This window comes from Eubalaena glacialis, chromosome 13 (genome assembly GCF_028564815.1).
Source record: "Eubalaena glacialis isolate mEubGla1 chromosome 13, mEubGla1.1.hap2.+ XY, whole genome shotgun sequence".
NCBI classification, from domain to species: Eukaryota; Metazoa; Chordata; class Mammalia; order Artiodactyla; family Balaenidae; genus Eubalaena; species Eubalaena glacialis.
Genome location: NC_083728.1, coordinates 34,414,556 through 34,437,921, shown reverse-complemented (window position 1 = coordinate 34,437,921; position 23,366 = coordinate 34,414,556).

Below are 23,366 nucleotides of genomic sequence, written 5' to 3'. Positions count from 1 at the left end.
AAGTACTATGAGTGTACTCGTATGAGGCATGCTGTCTCAGTTCCTTGCTGGGAGCTCCTCCAGGAGCACTCTGGAACTTACCAGCCAAAGAAATGGCACCCCAGGCCTCATGGAAAAGTCCAGATTTCTCCCATTGCAAGCTTAGTTGTGCCATAGTAGCGAAGAAGCATGTGTTAAAGGAAAGCTGCAACACGGTTACATATTTCGACTCGTTGGGCACTCACGTTCTTTGTAACATCTGTGAAGGGGCACTGAACGCCGCCAACTCTTCTCTTGCCTTTGAGTCCCAGGAGGCAAACGGGTTCGTTTGCTTTAACGCTGTGAATGTGCAGCGGTAATGGCAAAGCCCTGCCCGGATCGCTCGACAGCTCTCGTTTGTACAGCATTCAAACGGCCTCAGGAACGCCGTTCTAAGCAGCCTTACATTCCATGCTGGTGTGCCCAAGGAGGAATTTGGATTCTTCTGAGAAACACCACTGTGCCTCACTAATGAAACCTGTGAAAACCCAAAGGACCTCTCCCTACGGCAGTCGGAAGCTAGATGTTGAGTTCCAGACTGAAAACACCGGACAGCTTTCCCTGTGTCTTTGTTGGAATTCTGGGACCATCCAGATTCACAAGGCCTAACTTTTGCACGGCGGGGGAATGCTCTTGTGCATGTACAGCAGTCCCCACGTGAAAACCTTTCTTAGCAGATGGAGGCAGTCTTTCCCTTGTACTAGGTAGCTAGGCAGAATCATCAGATAAACATGCTTTGTCATCGAGCTTGAAAGTGGGACACTGATGGGAAAGTTCACATTTTCCCGCTTTGCAAGCGACTTGCTTTTGGCTTCAAAGCTGCCTGAACAGCACTAGCGGCCCACCTTCTCTTCACTGCAGGACTTTCGCTGTGGGCCAAGGCTGCGTTCTCTCAATGCCAAAAATGTGCTGACAATTCCCTTCTAGAAACTCATCCTACTGCACTCCAAATTCAGCTCCGGCCAATGAAAGGTGACCTAAGGCCACAAGGTAAGATCCAGTGTTTCATATCAGCAGAGCTGGGTGTGCATTGTATCCACGAAACCATACTCTGAAATGGAGTGCCTTAACTCTGCTATGCCCCTGGCGACACATAGGACAGTGGATGGTGCACCCATTTCGCATGATGACCACTGTGTGCCTGAAGAGCGTCCTCTGGCTTCTGAGGAACCCTAGGCGAAATAGGCCCCTGGGAAGCACTCTTCCCATTCATAGCAAGGGAAAAGTACTGCTTTCTGGGTTGCCAAGGAAGAGTGTCCCAGTCGTCAAAGAGCCTCGCGAAAGCAGTGCTGGGCAGACTCTGTTTGCAAGTCGACTGGCCTCAGTGACTGAAAGGGAATTCCACTGCTAATACACAGTGTGCTGACGATTGAGGCCTGGACTCAGGACAGCACGCAGGCAGAAGCGAAAGCTGAGCTCTGCGTCCAGCCTGAAGACCAGTACACTTTTCACACTTAACTCTGTTGGGATGTGCAAGAGCCATGGTCACCGAGGCCTACCTAAGGTACTGAAATACTTCCCCAGTTCAGCCTAGGCAGAGGACTCTGTTGCCAAAGGATCTCCATGGAAGGGCCCTGTGAGTTCCGTGTGTTTCCTTGAGGGAGTCAGAAACGACTGAGGGTAACTATAGGAGCTCATGGTTGAAAGCAGGCTACCCTGGCAAAACCTTATTTTCCTCCGCGGTAGGCGAGACAGTTGCGGTTTGAAAGCTGCCTGAAAAACACTCCTGCTGCCCATCTTCTCTTTGCTGCCTGAAGGCGTCACCAAAGTACTATGAGTGTACTCGTATGAGGCATGCTGTCTCAGTTCCTTGCTGGGAGCTCCTCCAGGAGCACTCTGGAACTTACCAGCCAAAGAAATGGCACCCCAGGCCTCATGGAAAAGTCCAGATTTCTCCCATTGCAAGCTTAGTTGTGCCATAGTAGCGAAGAAGCATGTGTTAAAGGAAAGCTGCAACACGGTTACATATTTCGACTCGTTGGGCACTCACGTTCTTTGTAACATCTGTGAAGGGGCACTGAACGCCGCCAACTCTTCTCTTGCCTTTGAGTCCCAGGAGGCAAACGGGTTCGTTTGCTTTAACGCTGTGAATGTGCAGCGGTAATGGCAAAGCCCTGCCCGGATCGCTCGACAGCTCTCGTTTGTACAGCATTCAAACGGCCTCAGGAACGCCGTTCTAAGCAGCCTTACATTCCATGCTGGTGTGCCCAAGGAGGAATTTGGATTCTTCTGAGAAACACCACTGTGCCTCACTAATGAAACCTGTGAAAACCCAAAGGACCTCTCCCTACGGCAGTCGGAAGCTAGATGTTGAGTTCCAGACTGAAAACACCGGACAGCTTTCCCTGTGTCTTTGTTGGAATTCTGGGACCATCCAGATTCACAAGGCCTAACTTTTGCACGGCGGGGGAATGCTCTTGTGCATGTACAGCAGTCCCCACGTGAAAACCTTTCTTAGCAGATGGAGGCAGTCTTTCCCTTGTACTAGGTAGCTAGGCAGAATCATCAGATAAACATGCTTTGTCATCGAGCTTGAAAGTGGGACACTGATGGGAAAGTTCACATTTTCCCGCTTTGCAAGCGACTTGCTTTTGGCTTCAAAGCTGCCTGAACAGCACTAGCGGCCCACCTTCTCTTCACTGCAGGACTTTCGCTGTGGGCCAAGGCTGCGTTCTCTCAATGCCAAAAATGTGCTGACAATTCCCTTCTAGAAACTCATCATACTGCACTCCAAATTCAGCTCCGGCCAATGAAAGGTGACCTAAGGCCACAAGGTAAGATCCAGTGTTTCATATCAGCAGAGCTGGGTGTGCATTGTATCCACGAAACCATACTCTGAAATGGAGTGCCTTAACTCTGCTATGCCCCTGGCGACACATAGGACAGTGGATGGTGCACCCATTTCGCATGATGACCACTGTGTGCCTGAAGAGCGTCCTCTGGCTTCTGAGGAACCCTAGGCGAAATAGGCCCCTGGGAAGCACTCTTCCCATTCATAGCAAGGGAAAAGTACTGCTTTCTGGGTTGCCAAGGAAGAGTGTCCCAGTCGTCAAAGAGCCTCGCGAAAGCAGTGCTGGGCAGACTCTGTTTGCAAGTCGACTGGCCTCAGTGACTGAAAGGGAATTCCACTGCTAATACACAGTGTGCTGACGATTGAGGCCTGGACTCAGGACAGCACGCAGGCAGAAGCGAAAGCTGAGCTCTGCGTCCAGCCTGAAGACCAGTACACTTTTCACACTTAACTCTGTTGGGATGTGCAAGAGCCATGGTCACCGAGGCCTACCTAAGGTACTGAAATACTTCCCCAGTTCAGCCTAGGCAGAGGACTCTGTTGCCAAAGGATCTCCATGGAAGGGCCCTGTGAGTTCCGTGTGTTTCCTTGAGGGAGTCAGAAACGACTGAGGGTAACTATAGGAGCTCATGGTTGAAAGCAGGCTACCCTGGCAAAACCTTATTTTCCTCCGCGGTAGGCGAGACAGTTGCGGTTTGAAAGCTGCCTGAAAAACACTCCTGCTGCCCATCTTCTCTTTGCTGCCTGAAGGCGTCACCAAAGTACTATGAGTGTACTCGTATGAGGCATGCTGTCTCAGTTCCTTGCTGGGAGCTCCTCCAGGAGCACTCTGGAACTTACCAGCCAAAGAAATGGCACCCCAGGCCTCATGGAAAAGTCCAGATTTCTCCCATTGCAAGCTTAGTTGTGCCATAGTAGCGAAGAAGCATGTGTTAAAGGAAAGCTGCAACACGGTTACATATTTCGACTCGTTGGGCACTCACGTTCTTTGTAACATCTGTGAAGGGGCACTGAACGCCGCCAACTCTTCTCTTGCCTTTGAGTCCCAGGAGGCAAACGGGTTCGTTTGCTTTAACGCTGTGAATGTGCAGCGGTAATGGCAAAGCCCTGCCCGGATCGCTCGACAGCTCTCGTTTGTACAGCATTCAAACGGCCTCAGGAACGCCGTTCTAAGCAGCCTTACATTCCATGCTGGTGTGCCCAAGGAGGAATTTGGATTCTTCTGAGAAACACCACTGTGCCTCACTAATGAAACCTGTGAAAACCCAAAGGACCTCTCCCTACGGCAGTCGGAAGCTAGATGTTGAGTTCCAGACTGAAAACACCGGACAGCTTTCCCTGTGTCTTTGTTGGAATTCTGGGACCATCCAGATTCACAAGGCCTAACTTTTGCACGGCGGGGGAATGCTCTTGTGCATGTACAGCATTCCCCACGTGAAAACCTTTCTTAGCAGATGGAGGCAGTCTTTCCCTTGTACTAGGTAGCTAGGCAGAATCATCAGATAAACATGCTTTGTCATCGAGCTTGAAAGTGGGACACTGATGGGAAAGTTCACATTTTCCCGCTTTGCAAGCGACTTGCTTTTGGCTTCAAAGCTGCCTGAACAGCACTAGCGGCCCACCTTCTCTTCACTGCAGGACTTTCGCTGTGGGCCAAGGCTGCGTTCTCTCAATGCCAAAAATGTGCTGACAATTCCCTTCTAGAAACTCATCCTACTGCACTCCAAATTCAGCTCCGGCCAATGAAAGGTGACCTAAGGCCACAAGGTAAGATCCAGTGTTTCATATCAGCAGAGCTGGGTGTGCATTGTATCCACGAAACCGTACTCTGAAATGGAGTGCCTTAACTCTGCTATGCCCCTGGCGACACATAGGACAGTGGATCGTGCACCCATTTCGCATGATGACCACTGTGTGCCTGAAGAGCGTCCTCTGGCTTCTGAGGAACCCTAGGCGAAATAGGCCCCTGGGAAGCACTCTTCCCATTCATAGCAAGGGAAAAGTACTGCTTTCTGGGTTGCCAAGGAAGAGTGTCCCAGTCGTCAAAGAGCCTCGCGAAAGCAGTGCTGGGCAGACTCTGTTTGCAAGTCGACTGGCCTCAGTGACTGAAAGGGAATTCCACTGCTAATACACAGTGTGCTGACGATTGAGGCCTGGACTCAGGACAGCACGCAGGCAGAAGCGAAAGCTGAGCTCTGCGTCCAGCCTGAAGACCAGTACACTTTTCACACTTAACTCTGTTGGGATGTGCAAGAGCCATGGTCACCGAGGCCTACCTAAGGTACTGAAATACTTCCCCAGTTCAGCCTAGGCAGAGGACTCTGTTGCCAAAGGATCTCCATGGAAGGGCCCTGTGAGTTCCGTGTGTTTCCTTGAGGGAGTCAGAAACGACTGAGGGTAACTATAGGAGCTCATGGTTGAAAGCAGGCTACCCTGGCAAAACCTTATTTTCCTCCGCGGTAGGCGAGACAGTTGCGGTTTGAAAGCTGCCTGAAAAACACTCCTGCTGCCCATCTTCTCTTTGCTGCCTGAAGGCGTCACCAAAGTACTATGAGTGTACTCGTATGAGGCATGCTGTCTCAGTTCCTTGCTGGAAGCTCCTCCAGGAGCACTCTGGAACTTACCAGCCAAAGAAATGGCACCCCAGGCCTCATGGAAAAGTCCAGATTTCTCCCATTGCAAGCTTAGTTGTGCCATAGTAGCGAAGAAGCATGTGTTAAAGGAAAGCTGCAACACGGTTACATATTTCGACTCGTTGGGCACTCACGTTCTTTGTAACATCTGTGAAGGGGCACTGAACGCCGCCAACTCTTCTCTTGCCTTTGAGTCCCAGGAGGCAAACGGGTTCGTTTGCTTTAACGCTGTGAATGTGCAGCGGTAATGGCAAAGCCCTGCCCGGATCGCTCGACAGCTCTCGTTTGTACAGCATTCAAACGGCCTCAGGAACGCCGTTCTAAGCAGCCTTACATTCCATGCTGGTGTGCCCAAGGAGGAATTTGGATTCTTCTGAGAAACACCACTGTGCCTCACTAATGAAACCTGTGAAAACCCAAAGGACCTCTCCCTACGGCAGTCGGAAGCTAGATGTTGAGTTCCAGACTGAAAACACCGGACAGCTTTCCCTGTGTCTTTGTTGGAATTCTGGGACCATCCAGATTCACAAGGCCTAACTTTTGCACGGCGGGGGAATGCTCTTGTGCATGTACAGCATTCCCCACGTGAAAACCTTTCTTAGCAGATGGAGGCAGTCTTTCCCTTGTACTAGGTAGCTAGGCAGAATCATCAGATAAACATGCTTTGTCATCGAGCTTGAAAGTGGGACACTGATGGGAAAGTTCACATTTTCCCGCTTTGCAAGCGACTTGCTTTTGGCTTCAAAGCTGCCTGAACAGCACTAGCGGCCCACCTTCTCTTCACTGCAGGACTTTCGCTGTGGGCCAAGGCTGCGTTCTCTCAATGCCAAAAATGTGCTGACAATTCCCTTCTAGAAACTCATCCTACTGCACTCCAAATTCAGCTCCGGCCAATGAAAGGTGACCTAAGGCCACAAGGTAAGATCCAGTGTTTCATATCAGCAGAGCTGGGTGTGCATTGTATCCACGAAACCGTACTCTGAAATGGAGTGCCTTAACTCTGCTATGCCCCTGGCGACACATAGGACAGTGGATCGTGCACCCATTTCGCATGATGACCACTGTGTGCCTGAAGAGCGTCCTCTGGCTTCTGAGGAACCCTAGGCGAAATAGGCCCCTGGGAAGCACTCTTCCCATTCATAGCAAGGGAAAAGTACTGATTTCTGGGTTGCCAAGGAAGAGTGTCCCAGTCGTCAAAGAGCCTCGCGAAAGCAGTGCTGGGCAGACTCTGTTTGCAAGTCGACTGGCCTCAGTGACTGAAAGGGAATTCCACTGCTAATACACAGTGTGCTGACGATTGAGGCCTGGACTCAGGACAGCACGCAGGCAGAAGCGAAAGCTGAGCTCTGCGTCCAGCCTGAAGACCAGTACACTTTTCACACTTAACTCTGTTGGGATGTGCAAGAGCCATGGTCACCGAGGCCTACCTAAGGTACTGAAATACTTCCCCAGTTCAGCCTAGGCAGAGGACTCTGTTGCCAAAGGATCTCCATGGAAGGGCCCTGTGAGTTCCGTGTGTTTCCTTGAGGGAGTCAGAAACGACTGAGGGTAACTATAGGAGCTCATGGTTGAAAGCAGGCTACCCTGGCAAAACCTTATTTTCCTCCGCGGTAGGCGAGACAGTTGCGGTTTGAAAGCTGCCTGAAAAACACTCCTGCTGCCCATCTTCTCTTTGCTGCCTGAAGGCGTCACCAAAGTACTATGAGTGTACTCGTATGAGGCATGCTGTCTCAGTTCCTTGCTGGAAGCTCCTCCAGGAGCACTCTGGAACTTACCAGCCAAAGAAATGGCACCCCAGGCCTCATGGAAAAGTCCAGATTTCTCCCATTGCAAGCTTAGTTGTGCCATAGTAGCGAAGAAGCATGTGTTAAAGGAAAGCTGCAACACGGTTACATATTTCGACTCGTTGGGCACTCACGTTCTTTGTAACATCTGTGAAGGGGCACTGAACGCCGCCAACTCTTCTCTTGCCTTTGAGTCCCAGGAGGCAAACGGGTTCGTTTGCTTTAACGCTGTGAATGTGCAGCGGTAATGGCAAAGCCCTGCCCGGATCGCTCGACAGCTCTCGTTTGTACAGCATTCAAACGGCCTCAGGAACGCCGTTCTAAGCAGCCTTACATTCCATGCTGGTGTGCCCAAGGAGGAATTTGGATTCTTCTGAGAAACACCACTGTGCCTCACTAATGAAACCTGTGAAAACCCAAAGGACCTCTCCCTACGGCAGTCGGAAGCTAGATGTTGAGTTCCAGACTGAAAACACCGGACAGCTTTCCCTGTGTCTTTGTTGGAATTCTGGGACCATCCAGATTCACAAGGCCTAACTTTTGCACGGCGGGGGAATGCTCTTGTGCATGTACAGCATTCCCCACGTGAAAACCTTTCTTAGCAGATGGAGGCAGTCTTTCCCTTGTACTAGGTAGCTAGGCAGAATCATCAGATAAACATGCTTTGTCATCGAGCTTGAAAGTGGGACACTGATGGGAAAGTTCACATTTTCCCGCTTTGCAAGCGACTTGCTTTTGGCTTCAAAGCTGCCTGAACAGCACTAGCGGCCCACGTTCTCTTCACTGCAGGACTTTCGCTGTGGGCCAAGGTTGCGTTCTCTCAATGCCAAAAATGTGCTGACAATTCCCTTCTAGAAACTCATCCTACTGCACTCCAAATTCAGCTCCGGCCAATGAAAGGTGACCTAAGGCCACAAGGTAAGATCCAGTGTTTCATATCAGCAGAGCTGGGTGTGCATTGTATCCACGAAACCATACTCTGAAATGGAGTGCCTTAACTCTGCTATGCCCCTGGCGACACATAGGACAGTGGATCGTGCACCCATTTCGCATGATGACCACTGTGTGCCTGAAGAGCGTCCTCTGGCTTCTGAGGAACCCTAGGCGAAATAGGCCCCTGGGAAGCACTCTTCCCATTCATAGCAAGGGAAAAGTACTGATTTCTGGGTTGCCAAGGAAGAGTGTCCCAGTCGTCAAAGAGCCTCGCGAAAGCAGTGCTGGGCAGACTCTGTTTGCAAGTCGACTGGCCTCAGTGACTGAAAGGGAATTCCACTGCTAATACACAGTGTGCTGACGATTGAGGCCTGGACTCAGGACAGCATGCAGGCAGAAGCGAAAGCTGAGCTCTGCGTCCAGCCTGAAGACCAGTACACTTTTCACACTTAACTCTGTTGGGATGTGCAAGAGCCATGGTCACCGAGGCCTACCTAAGGTACTGAAATACTTCCCCAGTTCAGCCTAGGCAGAGGACTCTGTTGCCAAAGGATCTCCATGGAAGGGCCCTGTGAGTTCCGTGTGTTTCCTTGAGGGAGTCAGAAACGACTGAGGGTAACTATAGGAGCTCATGGTTGAAAGCAGGCTACCCTGGCAAAACCTTATTTTCCTCCGCGGTAGGCGAGACAGTTGCGGTTTGAAAGCTGCCTGAAAAACACTCCTGCTGCCCATCTTCTCTTTGCTGCCTGAAGGCGTCACCAAAGTACTATGAGTGTACTCGTATGAGGCATGCTGTCTCAGTTCCTTGCTGGAAGCTCCTCCAGGAGCACTCTGGAACTTACCAGCCAAAGAAATGGCACCCCAGGCCTCATGGAAAAGTCCAGATTTCTCCCATTGCAAGCTTAGTTGTGCCATAGTAGCGAAGAAGCATGTGTTAAAGGAAAGCTGCAACACGGTTACATATTTCGACTCGTTGGGCACTCACGTTCTTTGTAACATCTGTGAAGGGGCACTGAACGCCGCCAACTCTTCTCTTGCCTTTGAGTCCCAGGAGGCAAACGGGTTCGTTTGCTTTAACGCTGTGAATGTGCAGCGGTAATGGCAAAGCCCTGCCCGGATCGCTCGACAGCTCTCGTTTGTACAGCATTCAAACGGCCTCAGGAACGCCGTTCTAAGCAGCCTTACATTCCATGCTGGTGTGCCCAAGGAGGAATTTGGATTCTTCTGAGAAACACCACTGTGCCTCACTAATGAAACCTGTGAAAACCCAAAGGACCTCTCCCTACGGCAGTCGGAAGCTAGATGTTGAGTTCCTGACTGAAAACACCGGACAGCTTTCCCTGTGTCTTTGTTGGAATTCTGGGACCATCCAGATTCACAAGGCCTAACTTTTGCACGGCGGGGGAATGCTCTTGTGCATGTACAGCATTCCCCACGTGAAAACCTTTCTTAGCAGATGGAGGCAGTCTTTCCCTTGTACTAGGTAGCTAGGCAGAATCATCAGATAAACATGCTTTGTCATCGAGCTTGAAAGTGGGACACTGATGGGAAAGTTCACATTTTCCCGCTTTGCAAGCGACTTGCTTTTGGCTTCAAAGCTGCCTGAACAGCACTAGCGGCCCACCTTCTCTTCACTGCAGGACTTTCGCTGTGGGCCAAGGCTGCGTTCTCTCAATGCCAAAAATGTGCTGACAATTCCCTTCTAGAAACTCATCCTACTGCACTCCAAATTCAGCTCCGGCCAATGAAAGGTGACCTAAGGCCACAAGGTAAGATCCAGTGTTTCATATCAGCAGAGCTGGGTGTGCATTGTATCCACGAAACCATACTCTGAAATGGAGTGCCTTAACTCTGCTATGCCCCTGGCGACACATAGGACAGTGGATGGTGCACCCATTTCGCATGATGACCACTGTGTGCCTGAAGAGCGTCCTCTGGCTTCTGAGGAACCCTAGGCGAAATAGGCCCCTGGGAAGCACTCTTCCCATTCATAGCAAGGGAAAAGTACTGCTTTCTGGGTTGCCAAGGAAGAGTGTCCCAGTCGCCAAAGAGCCTCGCGAAAGCAGTGCTGGGCAGACTCTGTTGGCAAGTCGACTGGCCTCAGTGACTGAAAGGGAATTCCACTGCTAATACACAGTGTGCTGACGATTGAGGCCTGGACTCAGGACAGCACGCAGGCAGAAGCGAAAGCTGAGCTCTGCGTCCAGCCTGAAGACCAGTACACTTTTCACACTTAACTCTGTTGGGATGTGCAAGAGCCATGGTCACCGAGGCCTACCTAAGGTACTGAAATACTTCCCCAGTTCAGCCTAGGCAGAGGACTCTGTTGCCAAAGGATCTCCATGGAAGGGCCCTGTGAGTTCCGTGTGTTTCCTTGAGGTAGTCAGAAACGACTGAGGGTAACTATAGGAGCTCATGGTTGAAAGCAGGCTACCCTGGCAAAACCTTATTTTCCTCCGCGGTAGGCGAGACAGTTGCGGTTTGAAAGCTGCCTGAAAAACACTCCTGCTGCCCATCTTCTCTTTGCTGCCTGAAGGCGTCACCAAAGTACTATGAGTGTACTCGTATGAGGCATGCTGTCTCAGTTCCTTGCTGGAAGCTCCTCCAGGAGCACTCTGGAACTTACCAGCCAAAGAAATGGCACCCCAGGCCTCATGGAAAAGTCCAGATTTCTCCCATTGCAAGCTTAGTTGTGCCATAGTAGCGAAGAAGCATGTGTTAAAGGAAAGCTGCAACACGGTTACATATTTCGACTCGTTGGGCACTCACGTTCTTTGTAACATCTGTGAAGGGGCACTGAACGCCGCCAACTCTTCTCTTGCCTTTGAGTCCCAGGAGGCAAACGGGTTCGTTTGCTTTAACGCTGTGAATGTGCAGCGGTAATGGCAAAGCCCTGCCCGGATCGCTCGACAGCTCTCGTTTGTACAGCATTCAAACGGCCTCAGGAACGCCGTTCTAAGCAGCCTTACATTCCATGCTGGTGTGCCCAAGGAGGAATTTGGATTCTTCTGAGAAACACCACTGTGCCTCACTAATGAAACCTGTGAAAACCCAAAGGACCTCTCCCTACGGCAGTCGGAAGCTAGATGTTGAGTTCCTGACTGAAAACACCGGACAGCTTTCCCTGTGTCTTTGTTGGAATTCTGGGACCATCCAGATTCACAAGGCCTAACTTTTGCACGGCGGGGGAATGCTCTTGTGCATGTACAGCATTCCCCACGTGAAAACCTTTCTTAGCAGATGGAGGCAGTCTTTCCCTTGTACTAGGTAGCTAGGCAGAATCATCAGATAAACATGCTTTGTCATCGAGCTTGAAAGTGGGACACTGATGGGAAAGTTCACATTTTCCCGCTTTGCAAGCGACTTGCTTTTGGCTTCAAAGCTGCCTGAACAGCACTAGCGGCCCACGTTCTCTTCACTGCAGGACTTTCGCTGTGGGCCAAGGTTGCGTTCTCTCAATGCCAAAAATGTGCTGACAATTCCCTTCTAGAAACTCATCCTACTGCACTCCAAATTCAGCTCCGGCCAATGAAAGGTGACCTAAGGCCACAAGGTAAGATCCAGTGTTTCATATCAGCAGAGCTGGGTGTGCATTGTATCCACGAAACCATACTCTGAAATGGAGTGCCTTAACTCTGCTATGCCCCTGGCGACACATAGGACAGTGGATCGTGCACCCATTTCGCATGATGACCACTGTGTGCCTGAAGAGCGTCCTCTGCCTTCTGAGGAACCCTAGGCGAAATAGGCCCCTGGGAAGCACTCTTCCCATTCATAGCGAGGGAAAAGTACTGCTTTCTGGGTTGCCAAGGAAGAGTGTCCCAGTCGTCAAAGAGCCTCGCGAAAGCAGTGCTGGGCAGACTCTGTTTGCAAGTCGACTGGCCTCAGTGACTGAAAGGGAATTCCACTGCTAATACACAGTGTGCTGACGATTGAGGCCTGGACTCAGGACAGCACGCAGGCAGAAGCGAAAGCTGAGCTCTGCGTCCAGCCTGAAGACCAGTACACTTTTCACACTTAACTCTGTTGGGATGTGCAAGAGCCATGGTCACCGAGGCCTACCTAAGGTACTGAAATACTTCCCCAGTTCAGCCTAGGCAGAGGACTCTGTTGCCAAAGGATCTCCATGGAAGGGCCCTGTGAGTTCCGTGTGTTTCCTTGAGGGAGTCAGAAACGACTGAGGGTAACTATAGGAGCTCATGGTTGAAAGCAGGCTACCCTGGCAAAACCTTATTTTCCTCCGCGGTAGGCGAGACAGTTGCGGTTTGAAAGCTGCCTGAAAAACACTCCTGCTGCCCATCTTCTCTTTGCTGCCTGAAGGCGTCACGAAAGTACTATGAGTGTACTCGTATGAGGCATGCTGTCTCAGTTCCTTGCTGGAAGCTCCTCCAGGAGCACTCTGGAACTTACCAGCCAAAGAAATGGCACCCCAGGCCTCATGGAAAAGTCCAGATTTCTCCCATTGCAAGCTTAGTTGTGCCATAGTAGCGAAGAAGCATGTGTTAAAGGAAAGCTGCAACACGGTTACATATTTCGACTCGTTGGGCACTCACGTTCTTTGTAACATCTGTGAAGGGGCACTGAACGCCGCCAACTCTTCTCTTGCCTTTGAGTCCCAGGAGGCAAACGGGTTCGTTTGCTTTAACGCTGTGAATGTGCAGCGGTAATGGCAAAGCCCTGCCCGGATCGCTCGACAGCTCTCGTTTGTACAGCATTCAAACGGCCTCAGGAACGCCGTTCTAAGCAGCCTTACATTCCATGCTGGTGTGCCCAAGGAGGAATTTGGATTCTTCTGAGAAACACCACTGTGCCTCACTAATGAAACCTGTGAAAACCCAAAGGACCTCTCCCTACGGCAGTCGGAAGCTAGATGTTGAGTTCCTGACTGAAAACACCGGACAGCTTTCCCTGTGTCTTTGTTGGAATTCTGGGACCATCCAGATTCACAAGGCCTAACTTTTGCACGGCGGGGGAATGCTCTTGTGCATGTACAGCATTCCCCACGTGAAAACCTTTCTTAGCAGATGGAGGCAGTCTTTCCCTTGTACTAGGTAGCTAGGCAGAATCATCAGATAAACATGCTTTGTCATCGAGCTTGAAAGTGGGACACTGATGGGAAAGTTCACATTTTCCCGCTTTGCAAGCGACTTGCTTTTGGCTTCAAAGCTGCCTGAACAGCACTAGCGGCCCACCTTCTCTTCACTGCAGGACTTTCGCTGTGGGCCAAGGCTGCGTTCTCTCAATGCCAAAAATGTGCTGACAATTCCCTTCTAGAAACTCATCCTACTGCACTCCAAATTCAGCTCCGGCCAATGAAAGGTGACCTAAGGCCACAAGGTAAGATCCAGTGTTTCATATCAGCAGAGCTGGGTGTGCATTGTATCCACGAAACCGTACTCTGAAATGGAGTGCCTTAACTCTGCTATGCCCCTGGCGACACATAGGACAGTGGATCGTGCACCCATTTCGCATGATGACCACTGTGTGCCTGAAGAGCGTCCTCTGGCTTCTGAGGAACCCTAGGCGAAATAGGCCCCTGGGAAGCACTCTTCCCATTCATAGCGAGGGAAAAGTACTGATTTCTGGGTTGCCAAGGAAGAGTGTCCCAGTCGTCAAAGAGCCTCGCGAAAGCAGTGCTGGGCAGACTCTGTTTGCAAGTCGACTGGCCTCAGTGACTGAAAGGGAATTCCACTGCTAATACACAGTGTGCTGACGATTGAGGCCTGGACTCAGGACAGCACGCAGGCAGAAGCGAAAGCTGAGCTCTGCGTCCAGCCTGAAGACCAGTACACTTTTCACACTTAACTCTGTTGGGATGTGCAAGAGCCATGGTCACCGAGGCCTACCTAAGGTACTGAAATACTTCCCCAGTTCAGCCTAGGCAGAGGACTCTGTTGCCAAAGGATCTCCATGGAAGGGCCCTGTGAGTTCCGTGTGTTTCCTTGAGGGAGTCAGAAACGACTGAGGGTAACTATAGGAGCTCATGGTTGAAAGCAGGCTACCCTGGCAAAACCTTATTTTCCTCCGCGGTAGGCGAGACAGTTGCGGTTTGAAAGCTGCCTGAAAAACACTCCTGCTGCCCATCTTCTCTTTGCTGCCTGAAGGCGTCACCAAAGTACTATGAGTGTACTCGTATGAGGCATGCTGTCTCAGTTCCTTGCTGGAAGCTCCTCCAGGAGCACTCTGGAACTTACCAGCCAAAGAAATGGCACCCCAGGCCTCATGGAAAAGTCCAGATTTCTCCCATTGCAAGCTTAGTTGTGCCATAGTAGCGAAGAAGCATGTGTTAAAGGAAAGCTGCAACACGGTTACATATTTCGACTCGTTGGGCACTCACGTTCTTTGTAACATCTGTGAAGGGGCACTGAACGCCGCCAACTCTTCTCTTGCCTTTGAGTCCCAGGAGGCAAACGGGTTCGTTTGCTTTAACGCTGTGAATGTGCAGCGGTAATGGCAAAGCCCTGCCCGGATCGCTCGACAGCTCTCGTTTGTACAGCATTCAAACGGCCTCAGGAACGCCGTTCTAAGCAGCCTTACATTCCATGCTGGTGTGCCCAAGGAGGAATTTGGATTCTTCTGAGAAACACCACTGTGCCTCACTAATGAAACCTGTGAAAACCCAAAGGACCTCTCCCTACGGCAGTCGGAAGCTAGATGTTGAGTTCCAGACTGAAAACACCGGACAGCTTTCCCTGTGTCTTTGTTGGAATTCTGGGACCATCCAGATTCACAAGGCCTAACTTTTGCACGGCGGGGGAATGCTCTTGTGCATGTACAGCATTCCCCACGTGAAAACCTTTCTTAGCAGATGGAGGCAGTCTTTCCCTTGTACTAGGTAGCTAGGCAGAATCATCAGATAAACATGCTTTGTCATCGAGCTTGAAAGTGGGACACTGATGGGAAAGTTCACATTTTCCCGCTTTGCAAGCGACTTGCTTTTGGCTTCAAAGCTGCCTGAACAGCACTAGCGGCCCACCTTCTCTTCACTGCAGGACTTTCGCTGTGGGCCAAGGCTGCGTTCTCTCAATGCCAAAAATGTGCTGACAATTCCCTTCTAGAAACTCATCCTACTGCACTCCAAATTCAGCTCCGGCCAATGAAAGGTGACCTAAGGCCACAAGGTAAGATCCAGTGTTTCATATCAGCAGAGCTGGGTGTGCATTGTATCCACGAAACCGTACTCTGAAATGGAGTGCCTTAACTCTGCTATGCCCCTGGCGACACATAGGACAGTGGATCGTGCACCCATTTCGCATGATGACCACTGTGTGCCTGAAGAGCGTCCTCTGGCTTCTGAGGAACCCTAGGCGAAATAGGCCCCTGGGAAGCACTCTTCCCATTCATAGCAAGGGAAAAGTACTGATTTCTGGGTTGCCAAGGAAGAGTGTCCCAGTCGTCAAAGAGCCTCGCGAAAGCAGTGCTGGGCAGACTCTGTTTGCAAGTCGACTGGCCTCAGTGACTGAAAGGGAATTCCACTGCTAATACACAGTGTGCTGACGATTGAGGCCTGGACTCAGGACAGCACGCAGGCAGAAGCGAAAGCTGAGCTCTGCGTCCAGCCTGAAGACCAGTACACTTTTCACACTTAACTCTGTTGGGATGTGCAAGAGCCATGGTCACCGAGGCCTACCTAAGGTACTGAAATACTTCCCCAGTTCAGCCTAGGCAGAGGACTCTGTTGCCAAAGGATCTCCATGGAAGGGCCCTGTGAGTTCCGTGTGTTTCCTTGAGGGAGTCAGAAACGACTGAGGGTAACTATAGGAGCTCATGGTTGAAAGCAGGCTACCCTGGCAAAACCTTATTTTCCTCCGCGGTAGGCGAGACAGTTGCGGTTTGAAAGCTGCCTGAAAAACACTCCTGCTGCCCATCTTCTCTTTGCTGCCTGAAGGCGTCACCAAAGTACTATGAGTGTACTCGTATGAGGCATGCTGTCTCAGTTCCTTGCTGGAAGCTCCTCCAGGAGCACTCTGGAACTTACCAGCCAAAGAAATGGCACCCCAGGCCTCATGGAAAAGTCCAGATTTCTCCCATTGCAAGCTTAGTTGTGCCATAGTAGCGAAGAAGCATGTGTTAAAGGAAAGCTGCAACACGGTTACATATTTCGACTCGTTGGGCACTCACGTTCTTTGTAACATCTGTGAAGGGGCACTGAACGCCGCCAACTCTTCTCTTGCCTTTGAGTCCCAGGAGGCAAACGGGTTCGTTTGCTTTAACGCTGTGAATGTGCAGCGGTAATGGCAAAGCCCTGCCCGGATCGCTCGACAGCTCTCGTTTGTACAGCATTCAAACGGCCTCAGGAACGCCGTTCTAAGCAGCCTTACATTCCATGCTGGTGTGCCCAAGGAGGAATTTGGATTCTTCTGAGAAACACCACTGTGCCTCACTAATGAAACCTGTGAAAACCCAAAGGACCTCTCCCTACGGCAGTCGGAAGCTAGATGTTGAGTTCCAGACTGAAAACACCGGACAGCTTTCCCTGTGTCTTTGTTGGAATTCTGGGACCATCCAGATTCACAAGGCCTAACTTTTGCACGGCGGGGGAATGCTCTTGTGCATGTACAGCATTCCCCACGTGAAAACCTTTCTTAGCAGATGGAGGCAGTCTTTCCCTTGTACTAGGTAGCTAGGCAGAATCATCAGATAAACATGCTTTGTCATCGAGCTTGAAAGTGGGACACTGATGGGAAAGTTCACATTTTCCCGCTTTGCAAGCGACTTGCTTTTGGCTTCAAAGCTGCCTGAACAGCACTAGCGGCCCACGTTCTCTTCACTGCAGGACTTTCGCTGTGGGCCAAGGTTGCGTTCTCTCAATGCCAAAAATGTGCTGACAATTCCCTTCTAGAAACTCATCCTACTGCACTCCAAATTCAGCTCCGGCCAATGAAAGGTGACCTAAGGCCACAAGGTAAGATCCAGTGTTTCATATCAGCAGAGCTGGGTGTGCATTGTATCCACGAAACCATACTCTGAAATGGAGTGCCTTAACTCTGCTATGCCCCTGGCGACACATAGGACAGTGGATCGTGCACCCATTTCGCATGATGACCACTGTGTGCCTGAAGAGCGTCCTCTGGCTTCTGAGGAACCCTAGGCGAAATAGGCCCCTGGGAAGCACTCTTCCCATTCATAGCAAGGGAAAAGTACTGATTTCTGGGTTGCCAAGGAAGAGTGTCCCAGTCGTCAAAGAGCCTCGCGAAAGCAGTGCTGGGCAGACTCTGTTTGCAAGTCGACTGGCCTCAGTGACTGAAAGGGAATTCCACTGCTAATACACAGTGTGCTGACGATTGAGGCCTGGACTCAGGACAGCATGCAGGCAGAAGCGAAAGCTGAGCTCTGCGTCCAGCCTGAAGACCAGTACACTTTTCACACTTAACTCTGTTGGGATGTGCAAGAGCCATGGTCACCGAGGCCTACCTAAGGTACTGAAATACTTCCCCAGTTCAGCCTAGGCAGAGGACTCTGTTGCCAAAGGATCTCCATGGAAGGGCCCTGTGAGTTCCGTGTGTTTCCTTGAGGGAGTCAGAAACGACTGAGGGTAACTATAGGAGCTCATGGTTGAAAGCAGGCTACCCTGGCAAAACCTTATTTTCCTCCGCGGTAGGCGAGACAGTTGCGGTTTGAAAGCTGCCTGAAAAACACTCCTGCTGCCCATCTTCTCTTTGCTGCCTGAAGGCGTCACCAAAGTACTATGAGTGTACTCGTATGAGGCATGCTGTCTCAGTTCCTTGCTGGAAGCTCCTCCAGGAGCACTCTGGAACTTACCAGCCAAAGAAATGGCACCCCAGGCCTCATGGAAAAGTCCAGATTTCTCCCATTGCAAGCTTAGTTGTGCCATAGTAGCGAAGAAGCATGTGTTAAAGGAAAGCTGCAACACGGTTACATATTTCGACTCGTTGGGCACTCACGTTCTTTGTAACATCTGTGAAGGGGCACTGAACGCCGCCAACTCTTCTCTTGCCTTTGAGTCCCAGGAGGCAAACGGGTTCGTTTGCTTTAACGCTGTGAATGTGCAGCGGTAATGGCAAAGCCCTGCCCGGATCGCTCGACAGCTCTCGTTTGTACAGCATTCAAATGGCCTCAGGAACGCCGTTCTAAGCAGCCTTACATTCCATGCTGGTGTGCCCAAGGAGGAATTTGGATTCTTCTGAGAAACACCACTGTGCCTCACTAATGAAACCTGTGAAAACCCAAAGGACCTCTCCCTACGGCAGTCGGAAGCTAGATGTTGAGTTCCTGACTGAAAACACCGGACAGCTTTCCCTGTGTCTTTGTTGGAATTCTGGGACCATCCAGATTCACAAGGCCTAACTTTTGCACGGCGGGGGAATGCTCTTGTGCATGTACAGCATTCCCCACGTGAAAACCTTTCTTAGCAGATGGAGGCAGTCTTTCCCTTGTACTAGGTAGCTAGGCAGAATCATCAGATAAACATGCTTTGTCATCGAGCTTGAAAGTGGGACACTGATGGGAAAGTTCACATTTTCCCGCTTTGCAAGCGACTTGCTTTTGGCTTCAAAGCTGCCTGAACAGCACTAGCGGCCCACCTTCTCTTCACTGCAGGACTTTCGCTGTGGGCCAAGGCTGCGTTCTCTCAATGCCAAAAATGTGCTGACAATTCCCTTCTAGAAACTCATCCTACTGCACTCCAAATTCAGCTCCGGCCAATGAAAGGTGACCTAAGGCCACAAGGTAAGATCCAGTGTTTCATATCAGCAGAGCTGGGTGTGCATTGTATCCACGAAACCATACTCTGAAATGGAGTGCCTTAACTCTGCTATGCCCCTGGGGACACATAGGACAGTGGATGGTGCACCCATTTCGCATGATGACCACTGTGTGCCTGAAGAGCGTCCTCTGGCTTCTGAGGAACCCTAGGCGAAATAGGCCCCTGGGAAGCACTCTTCCCATTCATAGCAAGGGAAAAGTACTGCTTTCTGGGTTGCCAAGGAAGAGTGTCCCAGTCGCCAAAGAGCCTCGCGAAAGCAGTGCTGGGCAGACTCTGTTGGCAAGTCGACTGGCCTCAGTGACTGAAAGGGAATTCCACTGCTAATACACAGTGTGCTGACGATTGAGGCCTGGACTCAGGACAGCACGCAGGCAGAAGCGAAAGCTGAGCTCTGCGTCCAGCCTGAAGACCAGTACACTTTTCACACTTAACTCTGTTGGGATGTGCAAGAGCCATGGTCACCGAGGCCTACCTAAGGTACTGAAATACTTCCCCAGTTCAGCCTAGGCAGAGGACTCTGTTGCCAAAGGATCTCCATGGAAGGGCCCTGTGAGTTCCGTGTGTTTCCTTGAGGTAGTCAGAAACGACTGAGGGTAACTATAGGAGCTCATGGTTGAAAGCAGGCTACCCTGGCAAAACCTTATTTTCCTCCGCGGTAGGCGAGACAGTTGCGGTTTGAAAGCTGCCTGAAAAACACTCCTGCTGCCCATCTTCTCTTTGCTGCCTGAAGGCGTCACCAAAGTACTATGAGTGTACTCGTATGAGGCATGCTGTCTCAGTTCCTTGCTGGAAGCTCCTCCAGGAGCACTCTGGAACTTACCAGCCAAAGAAATGGCACCCCAGGCCTCATGGAAAAGTCCAGATTTCTCCCATTGCAAGCTTAGTTGTGCCATAGTAGCGAAGAAGCATGTGTTAAAGGAAAGCTGCAACACGGTTACATATTTCGACTCGTTGGGCACTCACGTTCTTTGTAACATCTGTGAAGGGGCACTGAACGCCGCCAACTCTTCTCTTGCCTTTGAGTCCCAGGAGGCAAACGGGTTCGTTTGCTTTAACGCTGTGAATGTGCAGCGGTAATGGCAAAGCCCTGCCCGGATCGCTCGACAGCTCTCGTTTGTACAGCATTCAAACGGCCTCAGGAACGCCGTTCTAAGCAGCCTTACATTCCATGCTGGTGTGCCCAAGGAGGAATTTGGATTCTTCTGAGAAACACCACTGTGCCTCACTAATGAAACCTGTGAAAACCCAAAGGACCTCTCCCTACGGCAGTCGGAAGCTAGATGTTGAGTTCCTGACTGAAAACACCGGACAGCTTTCCCTGTGTCTTTGTTGGAATTCTGGGACCATCCAGATTCACAAGGCCTAACTTTTGCACGGCGGGGGAATGCTCTTGTGCATGTACAGCATTCCCCACGTGAAAACCTTTCTTAGCAGATGGAGGCAGTCTTTCCCTTGTACTAGGTAGCTAGGCAGAATCATCAGATAAACATGCTTTGTCATCGAGCTTGAAAGTGGGACACTGATGGGAAAGTTCACATTTTCCCGCTTTGCAAGCGACTTGCTTTTGGCTTCAAAGCTGCCTGAACAGCACTAGCGGCCCACCTTCTCTTCACTGCAGGACTTTCGCTGTGGGCCAAGGCTGCGTTCTCTCAATGCCAAAAATGTGCTGACAATTCCCTTCTAGAAACTCATCCTACTGCACTCCAAATTCAGCTCCGGCCAATGAAAGGTGACCTAAGGCCACAAGGTAAGATCCAGTGTTTCATATCAGCAGAGCTGGGTGTGCATTGTATCCACGAAACCATACTCTGAAATGGAGTGCCTTAACTCTGCTATGCCCCTGGCGACACATAGGACAGTGGATCGTGCACCCATTTCGCATGATGACCACTGTGTGCCTGAAGAGCGTCCTCTGGCTTCTGAGGAACCCTAGGCGAAATAGGCCCCTGGGAAGCACTCTTCCCATTCATAGCAAGGGAAAAGTACTGCTTTCTGGGTTGCCAAGGAAGAGTGTCCCAGTCGTCAAAGAGCCTCGCGAAAGCAGTGCTGGGCAGACTCTGTTGGCAAGTCGACTGGCCTCAGTGACTGAAAGGGAATTCCACTGCTAATACACAGTGTGCTGACGATTGAGGCCTGGACTCAGGACAGCACGCAGGCAGAAGCGAAAGCTGAGCTCTGCGTCCAGCCTGAAGACCAGTACACTTTTCACACTTAACTCTGTTGGGATGTGCAAGAGCCATGGTCACCGAGGCCTACCTAAGGTACTGAAATACTTCCCCAGTTCAGCCTAGGCAGAGGACTCTGTTGCCAAAGGATCTCCATGGAAGGGCCCTGTGAGTTCCGTGTGTTTCCTTGAGGTAGTCAGAAACGACTGAGGGTAACTATAGGAGCTCATGGTTGAAAGCAGGCTACCCTGGCAAAACCTTATTTTCCTCCGCGGTAGGCGAGACAGTTGCGGTTTGAAAGCTGCCTGAAAAACACTCCTGCTGCCCATCTTCTCTTTGCTGCCTGAAGGCGTCACCAAAGTACTATGAGTGTACTCGTATGAGGCATGCTGTCTCAGTTCCTTGCTGGAAGCTCCTCCAGGAGCACTCTGGAACTTACCAGCCAAAGAAATGGCACCCCAGGCCTCATGGAAAAGTCCAGATTTCTCCCATTGCAAGCTTAGTTGTGCCATAGTAGCGAAGAAGCATGTGTTAAAGGAAAGCTGCAACACGGTTACATATTTCGACTCGTTGGGCACTCACGTTCTTTGTAACATCTGTGAAGGGGCACTGAACGCCGCCAACTCTTCTCTTGCCTTTGAGTCCCAGGAGGCAAACGGGTTCGTTTGCTTTAACGCTGTGAATGTGCAGCGGTAATGGCAAAGCCCTGCCCGGATCGCTCGACAGCTCTCGTTTGTACAGCATTCAAACGGCCTCAGGAACGCCGTTCTAAGCAGCCTTACATTCCATGCTGGTGTGCCCAAGGAGGAATTTGGATTCTTCTGAGAAACACCACTGTGCCTCACTAATGAAACCTGTGAAAACCCAAAGGACCTCTCCCTACGGCAGTCGGAAGCTAGATGTTGAGTTCCAGACTGAAAACACCGGACAGCTTTCCCTGTGTCTTTGTTGGAATTCTGGGACCATCCAGATTCACAAGGCCTAACTTTTGCACGGCGGGGGAATGCTCTTGTGCATGTACAGCATTCCCCACGTGAAAACCTTTCTTAGCAGATGGAGGCAGTCTTTCCCTTGTACTAGGTAGCTAGGCAGAATCATCAGATAAACATGCTTTGTCATCGAGCTTGAAAGTGGGACACTGATGGGAAAGTTCACATTTTCCCGCTTTGCAAGCGACTTGCTTTTGGCTTCAAAGCTGCCTGAACAGCACTAGCGGCCCACCTTCTCTTCACTGCAGGACTTTCGCTGTGGGCCAAGGTTGCGTTCTCTCAATGCCAAAAATGTGCTGACAATTCCCTTCTAGAAACTCATCCTACTGCACTCCAAATTCAGCTCCGGCCAATGAAAGGTGACCTAAGGCCACAAGGTAAGATCCAGTGTTTCATATCAGCAGAGCTGGGTGTGCATTGTATCCACGAAACCATACTCTGAAATGGAGTGCCTTAACTCTGCTATGCCCCTGGCGACACATAGGACAGTGGATCGTGCACCCATTTCGCATGATGACCACTGTGTGCCTGAAGAGCGTCCTCTGGCTTCTGAGGAACCCTAGGCGAAATAGGCCCCTGGGAAGCACTCTTCCCATTCATAGCAAGGGAAAAGTACTGCTTTCTGGGTTGCCAAGGAAGAGTGTCCCAGTCGCCAAAGAGCCTCGCGAAAGCAGTGCTGGGCAGACTCTGTTTGCAAGTCGACTGGCCTCAGTGACTGAAAGGGAATTCCACTGCTAATACACAGTGTGCTGACGATTGAGGCCTGGACTCAGGACAGCACGCAGGCAGAAGCGAAAGCTGAGCTCTGCGTCCAGCCTGAAGACCAGTACACTTTTCACACTTAACTCTGTTGGGATGTGCAAGAGCCATGGTCACCGAGGCCTACCTAAGGTACTGAAATACTTCCCCAGTTCAGCCTAGGCAGAGGACTCTGTTGCCAAAGGATCTCCATGGAAGGGCCCTGTGAGTTCCGTGTGTTTCCTTGAGGTAGTCAGAAACGACTGAGGGTAACTATAGGAGCTCATGGTTGAAAGCAGGCTACCCTGGCAAAACCTTATTTTCCTCCGCGGTAGGCGAGACAGTTGCGGTTTGAAAGCTGCCTGAAAAACACTCCTGCTGCCCATCTTCTCTTTGCTGCCTGAAGGCGTCACCAAAGTACTATGAGTGTACTCGTATGAGGCATGCTGTCTCAGTTCCTTGCTGGAAGCTCCTCCAGGAGCACTCTGGAACTTACCAGCCAAAGAAATGGCACCCCAGGCCTCATGGAAAAGTCCAGATTTCTCCCATTGCAAGCTTAGTTGTGCCATAGTAGCGAAGAAGCATGTGT